This window comes from Doryrhamphus excisus, chromosome 20 (genome assembly GCF_030265055.1).
Source record: "Doryrhamphus excisus isolate RoL2022-K1 chromosome 20, RoL_Dexc_1.0, whole genome shotgun sequence".
In the NCBI taxonomy this organism is placed as follows: domain Eukaryota; kingdom Metazoa; phylum Chordata; class Actinopteri; order Syngnathiformes; family Syngnathidae; genus Doryrhamphus; species Doryrhamphus excisus.
This window is the reverse complement of record NC_080485.1, coordinates 6,644,263-6,662,233: the sequence shown is the minus strand read 5'-3', so window position 1 is coordinate 6,662,233 and position 17,971 is coordinate 6,644,263.

Here is a 17,971-nt window from a genome sequence, read left to right as displayed (position 1 = left end):
ACTTTATTTTGTTTTATTTTATTTTCCCCCATGATATTAAGACTCTAATAACAATTTTCTTTCATATTTAATCTAAAATGACATTATTTTTCCTCATAATTCCCATAATAGTATCACTTTTACTGCCTTGTCTACTGCCTCATTTTCCCCAAATTACAACTTTATTTTGTTTTATTTTATTTTTATTTATTTTTATTGTAATTTTTAAAATTTTCTTTCATATTTAATCTAAAATGACATTATTTTTCCTCATAATTCCGATAATAGTATCACTTTTACTGCCTTGTCTAATGCCTCATTTCCCCCAAATTACAACTTTATTTTGTTTTATTTTTATTTTTTTCATTTAAATGTTATTTTTTTAATTTTCTTTCATATTTAATCTATTTAATCTTTTCCTCATAATATTACAAGTTTATTTTTGTAATATGTGAACTTTTTTCTTGTTAAATAAGACTTTTTATCTGAATATTTTTTACTTTATTCTTGTGAAATTACAAGTTTTTTCCCATTCCGGCTTCTCGTGATGATGTTGTTACTCCCATAATATTTTGACTTATCTTATCTTATCTTATATTTTCTTATCACTATAACTTTTTCTGCAAGCCAATTTTCCAAAAATGACATTTTCTTTGGTTGCTTTGTTTCTCATAATGGACCAACCCAAGGTGTAAACCACCTCTCGCCCAAAACTGGCTGGGATAGGCTCCATCATACCCCAGCCACCCTAATGAGGATAAGCGACATAGAAAATGAATAGACGGATGGATGTTTCTCATAATATTACGCCTTAAAAATATATATATTTTTTCTTTTTTTAATTTTAATGTATGCTACTCAAATGATGTCTTTTATCTCCTTAATACATTAATCTTGTTGTAAGTTTTCATAATCATATTTTGAATTAACTGTACAATTAGTGCTGTTTTTTCAGTTTTGTTGTAAACTTATATTATAACTATGAAACTATATCTTTAGACTGTTCTGTGTACCAAAAAAATCCCCAAAAAGAAACAGCCAGGGGCCACAAATGGCTCCTGGGGCATTTTCCCCCCTTAGCAGCTACTAACTGTACTTCAAGAGTATTTAAAAATCCAATAGAAATCAAATAAATAAGACTGGATGTAATCTTGGTTGAGTCTCACTGGGCGAATGTGCGAATAGCAAGCATGGCACGTCATCTGAAAAAAAATGAAGCTATTCCAGTTAACAGCTTGCAAATATTAGTAGAGCATCGCCGTAGCAGCGCTACGTCTTTTTATTGTTATCATAAAATCCAATCTTTTAAATTGTAAAGTGTTTTTTAACAGCATAAAAACACAGTGGTGATGCTTATGTTGGATTTATGTCATCGTTGCTGTAGCCATAAAAACATTCATAAAAGTTAAGACTAGGAAAGCTGTCTAAAAAGGTAGCCCAGTATGTTCCGCTCATCAAAGGCAATGGCTGAAAAATGGATTATGAGCTGTAGTAACACAATACGGCAACGACAAGCATCGTGAGCCAAATGTGCACGTTTAAAAATGCATTTTATAGGCGGTAGTCAAAAAGCAAACCTGATCCCATCCAAGTGGGACTGCTGGGTGTCTTAAAAGCCACCTAAGAACTGCGTTATATTTACAGACATGTTGGATTTGTGCTTTTATTTTTTAAAGTTCACTTCTTTCTCTTTCTCTTTCTCATCAATCAATCTCTTCCATCCAACCCTGTCTTCTCTCAACACCAACTACCCTCATGTCCTCCTTCACTACATCCATAAACCTCCTCTTTGGTCTTCCTCTACGCCTCCTACCTGATAGCATCCTTCTACCAATATATTCACTATCTCTCCTCTGGACACATCTGAATCATCTCAGTCTGGCCTCTCTGACTTTATATCCACAGCCTCTAACATGTAATGTCCCTCTGATGTACTCGTTCCTGATCCTATCCATCCTGGTCACTCCCAATGTGAACCTCACAATCCTCATCTCTGCTACTTCCAGTTCTGCTTCCCATCTTTTCCTCAGTGGCACTGTCGCTAGACCAGGGGTCTCAAACTCAATTTACCTGGGGGCCACTGGAGCTAGGTTCTGGGTGAAGCCGGGCCGCATCAGGTTTTCAAAAAAACCCAAAACGCATTTATTAAAAACTGGAAAAATCAATAATAAAAAAAAAACTATCTTCAATGCTTTTGCTTCTGCTATACCCTACACTTTTTCAGTACTTTGGTTCCGGTTTTCCACACCAAAATATCTGATAAAACATTCCACTGTTCTCAAATATCTTAATTTTTATTTTCTATACACAAAATAAGATAAAAAAAAAATAAACAAATTAAGAATAAAGACAATAAATCAATCAATCTGTAATAAATAAGTAAAATAATAATAAAACAGCAAATAAGAAAAACGTAAGAAACCACATACAGTTGGTAGAGAAATTATTTTTTTCAGATTCAAATGTACAGTATTAACAGTTATTTAACCTTTAACATGAACATTAATGAAACTTAATCATTTTACCCAATTAGCAAGTTAGCATCGTACTCAGTTCCATCTGGGAGCAGCGTCGTAACTTTAACAACATGTTTGATGAGATGCTTTATCTTGACGTGTATTTTCCGTTTGATTCCAAATCATTTCCTGCATTTATTTGTACCCAGCGTCATAAGCCTTTAGCTTCATTGCTAATCCAAAGCAAAACAGGGCGGGGTAACAGGGTAGGGTAACAGTATGGGCGGGGCAAAATCATGTTAATTGTGTCACAATTAACATGTGTGCACACAGCTTTAAGCTGTCATTTCAACATTAAACTTTGGTATCAAGGTGGGGACCTCAAACTAGCGTCTCGCGGGCCGCATTTGGCCCGCGGGCCGCGAGTTTGAGACCCCTGCTCTAGACCAAACAACATGGCTGGTCTCACCAAAGTTTTGTATACTTTCCTTTTATTTGAGCTGAAACTAAAGCTAACAATTAGTAAATTGGAATTTTTTTTAAATTTTCTTCTATAACTTCTATTTAATTGCAACATAAACATGTATTAAAAAATTCTCATAATTCTCCCAGTACTGTATTTGGAAAACAGCAACATCAGTTCCAGTGTGCAGATTTATTTGATTTTTTAGCCGTTTATTGTGATTAATTGGTCCCAAAATATGTGGAATATTTTCCTACTTAACCTTAACCTTAAGTTGTTGAGCAAATGTGTAGAGACCAGGAAATCTACGATGCTTTATTTATGCTTTATGCTTTATTTGCTTGCCTCTGGGGATTATTTTTTCCAAGTTTCCCGATATTGACTGCAATTCAGACAGCTTTTCCGTGAGTTGGTGTTGTGTTTTTCCTCTTAGATGAGCATGTTGACCTTTCCATAACATCTGACTCAGTTTATGTTGCTGCTGAGAAGGGTCACTCTTGGGGTCATGATGCTGTGATACCTGGAGTAAAATGTGAAAAACATTCTTGCTCAATGAAATATCCAACTTGTAAAAATGTTATAGCCCTAAATCACCCTTAGTTATAACCCTAAAAAAGTCACACTATTTATATAAATGTATCCTTAAGGAGTGCAATTCTTCACTAAATGCTTCCAGAGCAGTTCTGTAGGCCTTTTTAAACGTTTCCATCCCAATGCGACAAATTAATGAGGAAGAGCAGCCCAAGGACATTTGTGCCATTTGGAATTACAAGTGGAAGCGAGGTGAAAAAGACAAGAAGAAATGGAGACTGACAGAGGAAAGAGATTCCTGTAGGGGGAGCATGTTAATCTGCAAACAACCACACATCCTCGTACCAACAACACAAAGTGGATGTGAAATGTTTGGCTGGTGAACGCTTGACCTTGGATGCATTATTAATTATACTGTACAGCTGCAAATGTAGGGAATTACATGAGCCGAGACAAGCATCCACTGTGAATTATCCAAATGAAATGGAAATAGTAACGCTAGATAAGCCGACTCACCGCTACAGGACGCATGCAGATGAGATTTCATTTCAACGCAGGCGTCAATATTCATCGCAGGGTGTGAGAAGTGGATTCGAACCACATGTTGTGTCATGACACCGAGAAACAGTTCAAAAAGGGGATGTGTGTCTTATTCCGGACGACAACCCGATGACTGATTTATACTCGCTGACACGAGGGCTGGGGATATTTCCAGAATAGCTCGTTTTAATATCCTGCCCTGGTTTTTTGCCTTTGGCATCAAACTGTCACACGGTGCTGGTGTGGAGTGAAGGCAGGTGCTCTCTGATACAGACCCAAAAAGACGAGACAGGAAGTCAAGAGTAGTGTGCTCAAATTTAGGACAGTAACTTTGAAAATAAGCTACAAGGAGGCAAGAAAGGAGCTGATTGATTAGGACGTAAATGGAACATCCATCTGTACATTTTAATTCCATTTTAGTCATCTCTTATGCTGTTTGGAATTAGGATGGCTGTGTCTTCCAGCACATGACTTGTGCTCTAGTAAAAAATGCTGACAGCAAACGAGCAACATGTTGAATTTTCTACCGCTTATCCTCACGAGGGTCGTGGGGGTGCTGGAGCCTATCCCAGCTGTCTTTGGGCGAGACAAACTTTGCAAACTCCACACAGAGATGGTCGAGGGTGGGATTGAACCTGGGTCTCCTTGCTGTGAGGTCTGCACGCTAACCACACGACCGCCGTGCAGCCACTTCCCGACTTATGATGGATAAAAATGTATTTCTATATGTGATTAATTGCTCTTCGGACAAGAGGCGGGGTACACCCTGGACTGGTGGCCAGCCAATCACAGGGCACATATAGACAAACAACCATTCACACTCACATTCATACCTATGGACAATTTGGAGTCACCAATTAACCTAGCATGTTTTTGGAATGTGGGAGGAAACCGGAGTACCCGGAGAAAACCCACGCATGCACGGGGAGAACATGCAAACTCCACACAGAGATGGCCGAGGGTGGAATTGAACCCTGGTCTCCTAGCTGTGAGGTGCCGTGCCGCCCACCATGTTGAGTCTTCATAGTCTTCATTCATGAGGCATTGTGGTAGATGCTGACGCCAACAAGATGTTGTGTTACTCCGCCAGATAAATGAGCTCGAGGTTCAAATCCCATATAACATGTGACGGCCACCCGAAAGGATCCTATAAAGCGAATACACTGCGTAAATAAAACAATATAAAAGTACAATGTTGATGTTAATGGACTTTAATCATAAAGCGCTTAACATTCTAGTATAGCCACGTTAGTACCAGTAAACTCCATCAAAAAAGTACACAAGTAATACAATGAATTGTAAGCGGTTCAACCAACAGGGAGGAAAATAAATCTGCTGATTAGAGCGTGTAAACCTTAATGCACATACCAACTTATCTTAATCTGAACTAACCCCTGTTTAACCTCCCAGTTACGTATGTACATACATTGCATGGAATCATAAGCTGCTTGCATGTCATACTTACATGTAATGCACATGTGAGTAAGGTTGTTTGTGTTTGAGATTTTCTGAACCACTCACGCTAAATAAATGTATAGTATAAGTGATGTGTATAATAATAATAATAATAATAGACTGCCTGCTTCTTTTCAATGTGTTCAATTTAGTGTAAGTTGTGTAACAGAGAAGATGTACTCCAGATGACCTCAATAGGACGTCCTTCAAAAAAACATAAACTACAGTTTGTCCTCGGACCGCCCGACCATGCTGCACCGCCATATATATTATGAATAAGGTCACCGTTGGTTGTAAACACACTAAGCCAAACATGGAGAAGGACCGCATTGAGTTGAGGTTTTTGAGGTGTCCTTATAAACATTATGACAGCTTCCAAATGTATTGCCTGCAGAAACATGGCAGACACAGCTGCACAACCATGGAGCACATCCCAAAGGGTCTTTCTCCATGGCAGCCATTCCTCCTGCTGAGGAGGAAGTATATTTGAGGGGGCGTTTGTTGGGATATCTCTGCATGACTCAAAGGTCATGTACGTACATGTCCATGACTGACATGTATTGTCCTTTTGCACATGTTAAGCATTGTTTACTCTTCCGCTCTGAGACTTTTCTGGCTTAAAATGTTATAATATGGCATTACTTTAAACATGGTTATGGCAGACTTCCTTCCTGTTTTATGGTGGACCCTGAGGCAAACAACACACAGCAATTTGTTATTGCTGACCATGTTAATGTGGTTGTTGCAATAAAACTATGCAGTAATTAGTTGTTTATCGCGGTTAATTGGCTCCGGACCCGACCGTGATGAGTACAATTCAGTTAATAGGATTTATGAATGAAATATTTGTGTAGTCATAGCCTGAAAAACCTGCTTACAATATTCTAAGTACCTTTTTTCAACATTATTAGAGCCTCTTAGGAATGAAATAGTCTCCTGTACACTCATATTAATGAAATATTTTCATAGTCAGGGCTTGAAAAACCTGTTTACAATCTTCTAAGTACCTTTTTTCAACATTATTAGAGCCTCCTAGGAATGAAATAACACCCCTATAGTCTCCTGTACACTCATATTAATGGAATATTTTCATAGTCAGGGCTTGAAAAACCTGTTTACAATCTTCTAAGTACCTTTTTTCAACATTATTAGAGCCTCCTAGGAATGAAATAACACCCCTATAGTCTCCCGTACACTCATATTAATGAAATATTTTCATAGTCGGGGCTTGGAAAACCTGTTTACAATCTTCTAAGTGCAATTTTAAAAACATTATTAGAGCCTCTAGAAAGGAAATAACACCGATATAGTCTCATTTACACTCATATTAATGAAATATTTTCATAGTCGGGGCTTGGAAAACCTGTTTACAATCTTTTAAGTACATTTTTTAAAACGTTAGAGCCTTCTAGAAATGAAATAACACCTCTATAGTCTCATTTACACTATTAATAATGGAATATTTGTGTAGTCATGGCCTGGAAAACCTGTTTACAATATTCTAAGTACATTTTTTCAACATTATTAGAGCCTTCTAGAAATGAAATAACACCCCTATAGTCTCCTTTACACTCATATTAATGAAATATTTTCATAGTCACGGCCTGGAAAACCTGTTTACAATCTTCTAAGTACATTTAAAAATTATTAGAACCTTCTAGAAATGAAATAACACCCCTATAGTCTCCTTTACACTCTTAATAATGGAATATTTGTGTAGTCATGGCCTGGAAAACCTGTTTACAATCTCCCAAGTACATTTTGTCAATATTATTAGAGCCTTCTAGAAATGATATAACACCCCTATTGTCTCCTTTACACCCACATTAATGAAATATTTGTGTAGTCAGGGCTTGGAAAACCTGTTTACAATCTTCTAAGTACATTTTTTATAACATTATTAGAGCCTTCTAGAAATGAAATAACACCCCTACAGTCACCTTAGTGGACATAATCATGGAAAATAAGCCATTTAAGACATAATACAGTAACATATGTATGTGTTGTAGTAAATGTGTTCCGGTGCCCAGTATGTGTGGCAGACAGGAAGTGATGTCAGGACTTCAGAGCGGAGTTTTACCTTGTCATGGTTTACGGTTTACCATGGTTTAACCATCAGGAAGATGCTTTGACAAGGCATAACGTTGTGTAATTGCATGTTTTGTAAGTACAATGTTGTATGTTGTATGCCTCGGGGGTTGGTTGGGCGGCACGGTGGGCCCGGACATGAGGTCGCACTTAAGGGAGCTGGGAGGTCTACCATGGCCCAGAGGAGCCCAGACGTCCGTTTGATGGACTTCTAAATGACATAGTCGCTTACCATGTTGCCCAAACTTGTAAGCGCCACTGTTGCGGCCATGCTTTTGTTGTAAATTCATGTTATCATGAGTTTTATTATTTAGGTTTAAAGGACCTGGTCGTTTGCCCTTGGCCTGGCTCCGATTTGTTCCGTGGGTGCGGCACACAAAATTTTCCAACAGGGATTCAAACCATTAAACCTCAAACCCCCAAACCTATTATGCTTTTTCCACTTTTCTGACCTATAAATGTACTTAGAATGTTGTATTCTTATGTTAAACGATGAGATCAGGTTAAACGGTGAGCTCCACAACGGCGCCTCTGACAAAAGGTGCGCCACATGTCCGGCTTCTCCTGACCTCCACCGCACCAGCAGTGCTATGTTACCACTCTGAGTTCATACACAGTAATTCAGGGGTCTCCAGCCAGTAGCTCCTCAACACTTTTCAATTAGCTCTCCAAAGACTTTATTCATTTTACTCCTACACCCACTAAATTAGACAGTGTGGTACATTCATACGTAGTTAGGAAGCAGTTTGGGCATGTGGGAATGCCCGGAGGCAAGCCGTGGCTGGAATAAATTAAAAAATCCAAATCCAAGGAAATACAGCTGGAATAGGTAAAGTTTCTGCAAAATCAAAAGGGTTTTCTGTGCAGGTTATTGTGTGTAGCTGCTCTATAGGAGTCCACAACTCAATACAAAAGGTTGAAAAAGGACCATAATAGGTCCCCTCCTGACTTTGAGGCTGAAATGCTAACCACTAGGTTAGCATACGGCATCTTATTTGAAAAGCACTTACAAGAAGAACACTGTAAAACAGAGGTCTCAAACTCACGGCCCGCGAGACGCTAGTTTAAGGCCCCCACCTTGATACCAAAGTTTAAGGTTGAAATGACACACCGGACACAATTAACATGATTTTGCCCCGCCCATACTGTTACCCCTACCCTGTTACCCCGCCCTGTTTTGCTTTGGATTAGCAATGAAGCTAAAGGCTTATGACGCTGGGTTTCATTAATGTTCATGTTAAAGGTTAAATAACTGTTAATACTGTACATTTGAATCTGAAAAAAATAATTTCTTTACCAACTGTATGTGGTTTCTTATGTTTTTCTTATTTGCTGTTTTATTATTATTTTACTTATTTATTACTGATTGATTGATTTATTGTCTTTATTCTTAATTTGTTTTTTTTTATCTTATTTTGTGTATAGAAAAATAAAAATTAAGAAATTTGTGAACAGTGGAATGTTTTATCAGATATTTTGGTGTGGAAAACCGGAACCAAAGTACTGAAAAAGTGTAGGGTATAGCAGAAGCAAAAGCAAGATAGTTTTTTAATGGATTTTTTTTCCAGTTTTTAATAAATGCGTTTTGGGTTTTTTTGAAAACCTGATGCGGCCCGGCTTCACCCAGAACCTAGCTCCGGTGGCCCCCAGGTAAATTGAGTTTGAGACCCCTGGTCTAGAGACAGTGCCACTGAGAGAGGCCAGACTGAGATGGTTCGGACATGTGGTTCAGTATGTGGTTTCTTACGTTTTTCTCATTTGTGTTTTATTATTATTTTACTTATTTATTACTGATTGATTGATTTATTTTCTTTATTCCTAATTTGTTCATTTATTTATTTTTTTAATCTTATTTTGTGTATAGAAAAATACAAATTAAGATATTTGAGAACAGTGGATAGGGTATAGCAGAAGCAAAAGCGTTGAAGATTTTGAAGATTTGAAGATTTTTTTCCAGTTTTTAATAAATGCGTTTTTTTTTTGTTTTTTTTTGAAAACCTGATGCAGCCCGGCTTCACCCAGAACCTAGCTCCGGTGGCCCCCAGGTAAATTGAGTTTGAGACCCCTGCTGTAAAATGACCTTGAGATTTCCTCCCATCCATATGCTGAGATATTAGTAGAGAAATCAATAGAAGCGTTGAGGAGTGATGGACTCTCAGCTGCACCGAAAATCCTCCCATGGTAAGAAGGGCCGATACCATACATGTACAAGATGCCTGAGGAGTTCTTTGTTTTTGTTGCCATGGAGCCAGCTCAATCATCCCCCCCCCCTCCATTTGTTTCTCCTTTAGCAGACCGAATGGTGTTACAATTACTCACACACCCCCTCCCCTCAGCACTTCCATGTGCACTCTAGAGTGCCCCATCAGCACCGATGCGCCATCTGCAGACACAAGACACAGAGTCGACCCGCTGGGTTTATCTGTCATTGAACAGACAGAGGACAGGTGAGGTGAAAAATAACCTTCTGGCTGGTAACTCCCTCGTCAGCAAAGACAAAGAATAAAAAGACGAGGTATTGTCTTTTTTTTTTTGATGGCCATTGTCATTGCATCAGCCTTCTGCTTGTGTGCGTTATCATTTCTACAAAGCATTCTTTGTGCAGAGAGTCCATATGTTGATTTACTGGTAATTAGACTATAATACTCTGAATAATACTCACCGGTTGTGACATTATATTTGATACGTTGCGTAGTATATTGCCTTTGTGGTAGATTTCATAAGAAAATTATGCACTGCAATGTGCTGCCATGGCAGCTTCACCAAAAATAGTCTTGTCGTCTCCTTCCATCCATCAGCGACGTGGTTGACTGCCTCGCTATAAGCAATTACTGCTCCAAATGGGCCTAATGACACTCACAGGGAGGCTGTTCTCCAGCTTGGGGAGCAGCTATGTACTATTTATACATCTTTTCAACAGGCACCTGACACTGTACCATCAAAGCTGTGGAGCTCCAGCAAGACTATGTGAGACAGTGATTGGCTCAGGTGTCGGTCCCCCTCACCTATTAGTCTCCATGCTGGACATTAACATCCATGCAGAAAGCCGGCAGAGCTCATATTGTGAATTTTAACAGCATAATGCCTCGGAATATTTATTCCCACTTACAATATCGCACAATATTTTGCTTATCTGATCTTATCTTTTTCCGTAAAATGACAGCGGACGAGTGGTTAGCGCGCAGACCTCACAGCTAGGAGACCAGGGTTCAATTCCACCCTCGGCCATCTCTGTGTGGAGTTTGCATGTTCTCCCCGTGCATGCGTGGGTTTTCTCCGGGTACTCCGGTTTCCTCCCACATTCCAAAAACATGCTAGGTTAATTGGCGACTCCAAATTGTCCATAGGATAGAATGTGAGTGTGAATGGTTGTTTGTCTATATGTGCCCTGTGATTGGCTGGCCACCAGTCCAGGGTGTACCCCGCCTCTCGCCCGAAGACAGCTGGGATAGGCTCCAGCACCCCCCGCACCCTCATGAGGAAAAGCGTTAGAAAATGAATGAATGACAACAGTGCTTCAAAATGCAGTATAATTTTGTGATAGTGTAGTACGTTGCCCTAAAACTCACTTGTACTACGTGCCAACTGTCCAATTGATTGATATCTCCATTGACAACCACTCAGGATGATATAAATGAATGATGTTGTAGCATGTAGAACATTTCTCTGTCTCGACATGCTACGTTAGATAGCCGATGAGGCTTTTCCATCAACGACAAGTATGTTTTTGCACATTTTTGCATGACCACACCTGATCTTTGGATCAATGAACCATGTAACGAGCCTCACGAAGGAGAAACTATGCATGATGTATTGGTAAAATGAAGGTCATGTGACTAGGATGATATTACTTTTTAATGAGGAAAATGCTCTCATCTTGATATGACAAATACGCTGGGGTGCTGGAGCCTATCTCAGCTGTCTTCGGGCGAGAGGCCGGGTACAACCTGGACTGGTCACCAGCCAATCACAGGGCACAAAGACAAACAACCATTCACACTCACATTCATACCTATGGACAATTTGGAGTCCCCAATTAACCTAGCATGTTTTTGGAATGTGGGAGGAAACCGGAGTACCCGGAGAAAACCCACGCATGCACGGAGAGAACATGAAACTCCACACAGAGATGGCCAAGAATGGAATTGAACCCTGGTCTCCTAGCTGTGAGGTCTGCGCGCTAACCACTCGTCCGCCGTGCAGCTTGTAATCAAGGTTCATTCATTCATTCATTTTCTACCGCTTTTCCTCACAAGGGTCGCGGGGGATGCTGGAGCCTATCCCAGCTGTCTTCAGTCGAGAGGCGGGGTACACCCTGGACTGGTCACCAACCAATCACAGGGCACATATAGACAAACAACCATTCACACTCACATTCATACCTATGAACAGTACCCGGAGAAAACCCACGCATGCACGGGGAGAACATGCAAACTCCACACAGAGATTGCCAAGGATGGACTTGAACCCGGGTCTCCTAGATGTGAGGTCTGCGCGCTAACCACTCAACCACCGTGCAGCCTGTGATCAAGGTTAACAAGTCAAAAATCAGTGTAACCTTGGGTAAAATGACGTTCTACCTTTGACCATTTAATAGCCACAAACCAATTGCATGTCTTTGACACTTTTAACGCTGATTCGCTTCACCAGTTACACATTGCGTTTCATCCACACTCTCCTTGTGTCATTGCGTTCCGTTTTCATGGCTACGGTATTGTCCGTTCAGGGTATTAAATGTCATTTCTAATTAATTGATTGCTATGAAAGAATGAAGCTGCTCCCAGTCTTCGGAGCATAAAGAATGTGTTTACAAATGTTAGGCTTGACCTGCTGTATTTGCTAGTGATGACATTACAGCGTCCAAAGAACCTGCAAGATAATAACAAGTGGCAAATGTGAAGATGTGACCTTTTCTGATTCATTCTGGTGTGGCCATGCTTGGCTTGGCTATTTATTGTTTTACTTTATTCATTTTAATACGTGATTGGGAATTCAGTCACTCTGCTGTATTCCCAGTGAATTATTTATTTTCTCTGAAAATAAGCTGCTTTTATCCACAGAAAACATAAAATCTCATTCACACTAGGTCGGTAATCATTTATAAAATAGGCAGGAGAGACTAAAAAAAATCATAGTAACATGAAATAAATATTGAATATTATATTAACTCACGGCTGGGTGAGTAGTTAGCGTGCAGGCCACGCAGCTCTGAGATCCGGGTTCGATTCCCATCTCTATGAGGTGTTTTATCCCCGTGCATGCGTGGGTTTTCTCCGGGTACTCCGGTTTCCTCCCACATTCCAAAAACATGCTAGGTTAATTGGTGACTACAAATTGTCCATAGGTATGAATGTGAGTGTGAATGGTTGTTTGTCTATATGTGCCCTGTGATTGGCTGGCGACCAGTCCAGGGTGTACCCCGCCTCTCGCCCGAAGACAGCTGGGATAGGCTCCAGCACACCCGCGACCTTTATCAGGATAAGCGGTAGAAAATGAATGAATGAATGAATATTAACTCACTTGGTACCAACCATTTTTGACTGATCTTTCAAGGCACATATATAACACAATATATAACACAATATTGTGTTGTCTGGCTATATAGACATGGTATACACCAAAAGAAATATTAGACCCCCCTAAATTGTTTCTACATTTTTCCGTTCTTTAGTAATCAACAGTAGAACATAGGTAAGTTAAAGCAAAATATCAGTTCTCAACAAAAAAATGGATAACAAGCATAACTTTCACTTTGACAAATTTAGCCATAAACGTATATTTAGCCCAAATGATACAACAACATAAACAACACAAAAGATGGTTGTTTTATATGAAAATAACTAGGGATGTCCAATGTTGGCTTTTTTTTTGCAAAAAAATTATTTCCGATAATACCGATATCAGGCGATACCGATATGTGTAACATGACATATGTCTTGTGGTGGAATGAACACATATGTGTTGTATAAAGCATTTTTAAATATCAGGTTTCATTCATTCATTCATTTTCTACCGCTTTTTCCTCACGAGGGTCGCTGGGGGTGCTGGAGCCTATCCCAGCAGTCTTCGGGCGAGAGGCGGGGTACACCCTGGACTGGTCGCCGGCCAATCACAGGGCACATATAGACAAACAACCATTCACACTCACATTCATACCTATGGACAATTTGGAGTCGCCAATTAACCTAGCATGTTTTTGGAATGTGGGAGGAAACCGGAGTACCCGGAGAAAACCCACGCATGCACGAGGAGAACATGCAAACTCCATAGAGAGATGGCCGAGGGTGGAATTTAATTCAGGTTTTCTAGCTGTGAGGCTTGCATGCTAACCACTCGAACGCCGTACAGCCATCAGGTTTCATAATCGGGAAAAAAAATCAGATACCGATATTGGCGGATATCACAATTTTATGCTGATAACGGGCCGATAATTATCAGCTTGCATATCGGCTTACATTGCATTATTACCTCTATATTGTAGACTTTGAGAGCAATTATTAATACACCCCCAACCTGTTCTCCAGCTGACCATTGAAACTGAAGTCGATGCCCCCAGACAGAGGATCAGATACGGGGACACTTCAAGCTGATTGATTCACTCTATACTTTTCTATTCTGATGGAATGATTTTGAACTGTACAGAAGAACAGCAGTTGAGGAACTAATATATTTGACTGGCATGTATGCTCATACAGTCTCCGGTTGTTTAGCCTCAATGAAGCAGTCCTGAGGCAGGAGTTGTACTCTGCATGACCTGTAAATATTGCAGAAGGTCAATGCGCCACTGGTGGCCGTGGCAACACTCATGTATGGAGCTCGGCTCACTCGATTGCTGGCTCCCTGGGGGGGAGAAGAAAGAGGTCTTTATGATATACGGTCCATCCTGCTTCTGGAGACAACTCTGCATCTTTGTCATGTGATACAGAACATTCTTTGTCTATGCTCTCTGTGGAGTATACCATTTGTTAGGGACCAGTGGTGCACTTTGTGGCTTTTATATTGCCATGTGTATGTCTGACTTCTCTTTCATGCAACTGTCAAATGCTTAAAAAATGGAACCACATTCTGACAACCAGCGAGAGACATCAGCCATACTTACAACAGATTAAAGGAAAAGGGAAGTGACAGCTCAAATTGACCAGCAAATGTCACGTTTTGATGATAATCATCTTTCTGCATGGCGCCATCACCTCAAATATGAATGGAAACGTACAGTATAGAGAAACTATATAATGCAGGGGTGTTCAAACCTTTTCCCCTGAGGACACTTGATATTTTTATGTATTATTGCATTTTCAGGCTGCACGGTGAACGAGTGGTTAGCGCGCAGACCTCACAACTAGGAGACTTGAGTTCAATTCCACCCTCGGCCATCTCTGTGTGGAGTTTGCATGTTTGCAATTTGACTCCAAATTGTCAATAGGTATGAATGTGAGTGTGAATGGTTGTTTGTCTATATGTGCCCTGTGATTGGCTGGCCACCCCCCACGACCCTTGTGAGGAAAAGCGGTAAAAAATGAATGAATGAAATTAATTAACATGCTCTTTTTTCCTAAAACAAACAAAATGTCGATTTTTTTTCCAAGTCACTTAAATTCCACTTCTAGGGTCTGGGAGGTGGGGGAAACATCCCACACCCTCATCGGTGGTCAGGGGCAAGACCCAAAAATGTCTGAAAATGACAGTTTTTTCAGGTTTTTAGACAATTTGTAGGCAATTTTTTTCAGTTTTTTTTCCAGTTTGCGTCAAGTGCAATTTTAGAGTCTAGGCAATCTAGGCAGAACCCCAAACTGTCAGAAAAGCCTTTCCAAAGAGTAGTTTTTCAGCAATTTTCCTTCTTTGCCATCGTTACAACGCTCAAATTAATCAAGGGTGCTGGGGTTCTCATTGGGAGTGACCAGGATGGACAGGATCAGGATCATACCTACATTCATACCTATGGACAATTTGGAGTCACCAATTAACCTAGCATGTTTTTGGAATGTGGGAGGAAACCCGAGAAAAACTCACACACGCACGACGAGGACATGCAAACCCCACACAGAGATGCTCGATTTCTTCCCATTCTTATGTTACTGTTCCCCCAAGGGAAATGAAGGATCGATACAAATGCTATCTAATCTAAATTAATCTAGGAACACTCAAAATAATCCCTTGACACACTCTCAAGTACATTTAATCAGGTAATAAAGTCACTTAATGTGAACACTCAGGTTTATTAGGCCCTTATTGCATTGTTCTTAATGATGAAGATCCTTATATGAACATACATTTAGTGTGTGGTAATACATTGACAATGACAATGAAAAGCAGGTGATATGGAATTTTCATGGCAATCGCATGATCAAGTGCTTATTTGTTCTTTCTTTCTTTTTTTTTTTTTTTTTTACAAGCCAGTGTGCTATTGAAATGATTTTATTAAATGTCACATGACCAGATATTGCTGGTGGTGAGAAGCCCACAAGGAAAAAGCCTTTAAATCAGGGGTCTCAATCACACGGCCCACGGGCCAAATGTGGCCCGCAGGACACTAGTTTGAGGCTCCCGCCATGATATGGATGCTGTATGGTATCATGTACCCAGAAAAAATGATTACATTTGATTAATGTTCATGTTAAAGGTTAAATAACTGTTAATAGTTATCCTCCCTATCCGTGTGGAAGTGGTAAGTTTTTGGCTATTCAAGTTTAAAGGAAATAACTTGAAGGCTACCGTTTAGGTCGCTAGCTCTCTAGTTTGCGAGTTAGCATGTGTCTCAAGACCCTGCAGTTGCGCAATATGTTGTAAATAAAAAGAGTATAAATGTGACTATAGTCGTGTTTTGTCATGTCTACAGGGCTCTAATAATGCTTTGTTCATTTTAATCTGAAAAAAATAATTTGTCTACTCACCAACTATATGTGGTTTCTTAAGTTTTTATTATTTGCCGTTTTATTATTATTATTATATTTATTTATTACTGATTGATTGATTTTATTTATTGTTGATTTGTTTATTTATTTTTCATCTTATTTTGTGTAGAAAAATAAAAATTAAGATATTTGAGAACAGTGGAATGTTTTATCAGAGCTTTTCTTGTAGAAAATCGAAACCAAAGCAAAGTTTATTCATTTTTCTGTTTTTAATAAATGTGTTTTTTTGGTTTTTTTTTGGAAAACCTAATGCGGCCCAGTCTCGCCCAGACCCTAGCTCCAGTGGCCCCCAAGTAAATTGAGTTTGAGACCCATGCTTTAAATAGATCTTGGTTTTTCATTCATATTTGGATGATCAAAACTCCACACTACTTTTATATCCAGTGGGATCTACTAGCTTCGTGATGACAAAGAGGAAGAGGTGGGAATTGACCATTAGTCCGCTATTATAAAGCAGCTATAGATGACAACGTAAACGTTGAAATAGAAATACGATTCAATGCAATAGCAACAGCAAGTTCGCTGTCCATTGACAAAAAGCAGGTACTGTGACCTTTGCAGCACACTTGTGTGTTTTGTGACCCATTCTGCAACAATGTTTAGCGTGCCACTGCTCTGTTAGCCTCTTTAGTGTGCTCCGTCGGCCGTGAGAAGACAGTTGCATGGTCGCTTGGAGTTCACATTGAGGTTTACAGCACACAGACCACCAGAGAGACGCAATGGAAAGATGATACTTGTTTCAGCGGTTGTTATGGTGATATATATAAGCACTAAGTGGTGATGCTTGTGTAAGAAACAAGTAGAAATACACCAGGAAAGTGATAAGAGGAAAACGATAGATGAAGATAAATGGTGCAATTAAAAGATAAAACGGCTGACTGTCTTATTTTTCATTATGCCCCGTCAGGTTTTTGGACCATGTACAATCCCTGGTCCTTGTTTCTGGGCTGGCTCGTGGTGATGGAGGCAGGCAGATGGAGGATTATCGTTCGCCTAATTGCCTGCCCTGCGAACACACCTCCATCTGCTGAAGAAGGGCTCCTTAAGGCTTTCTCCTCATCAGCAGCACACTTTCACTCGGCTGCCATTGTGTGCAAGCGACTGATGCGCCATGCCTGACCCTCAAACACTCCCAGTCGTATGTCACCATTCTTATCCTATACATTTGCCTTCCGTGACAGAATCATTCAATGTGATATCATAATGGAGCAGAATACATGCAAAGTTCATTCACATCTTTTAATATTTCATAAGCTTCAATTTTTGCATGTTATCAGAAACTATAGCAAAAAGTGTTGATGGAAGGGAATATAATTTATTTATTTATTTATTTATCTCTTTATTTATTGGTCGTCTCGGCTGCAAGCTCTCAGTACTCCAGCTTTGGTAGGTGGAACTGTCAAGATGGGTTACTGTGATAACTTTCTCGTCCTACATATTCTACTCCTTTATAAAACAAGCGTGTTTCTCTGATTGATCCTTCTGAGAATTGTAGTGGATTGAAGCCATGTCTTGTGAGTTGGGAAGACAATTACTCTTGCTTAGTA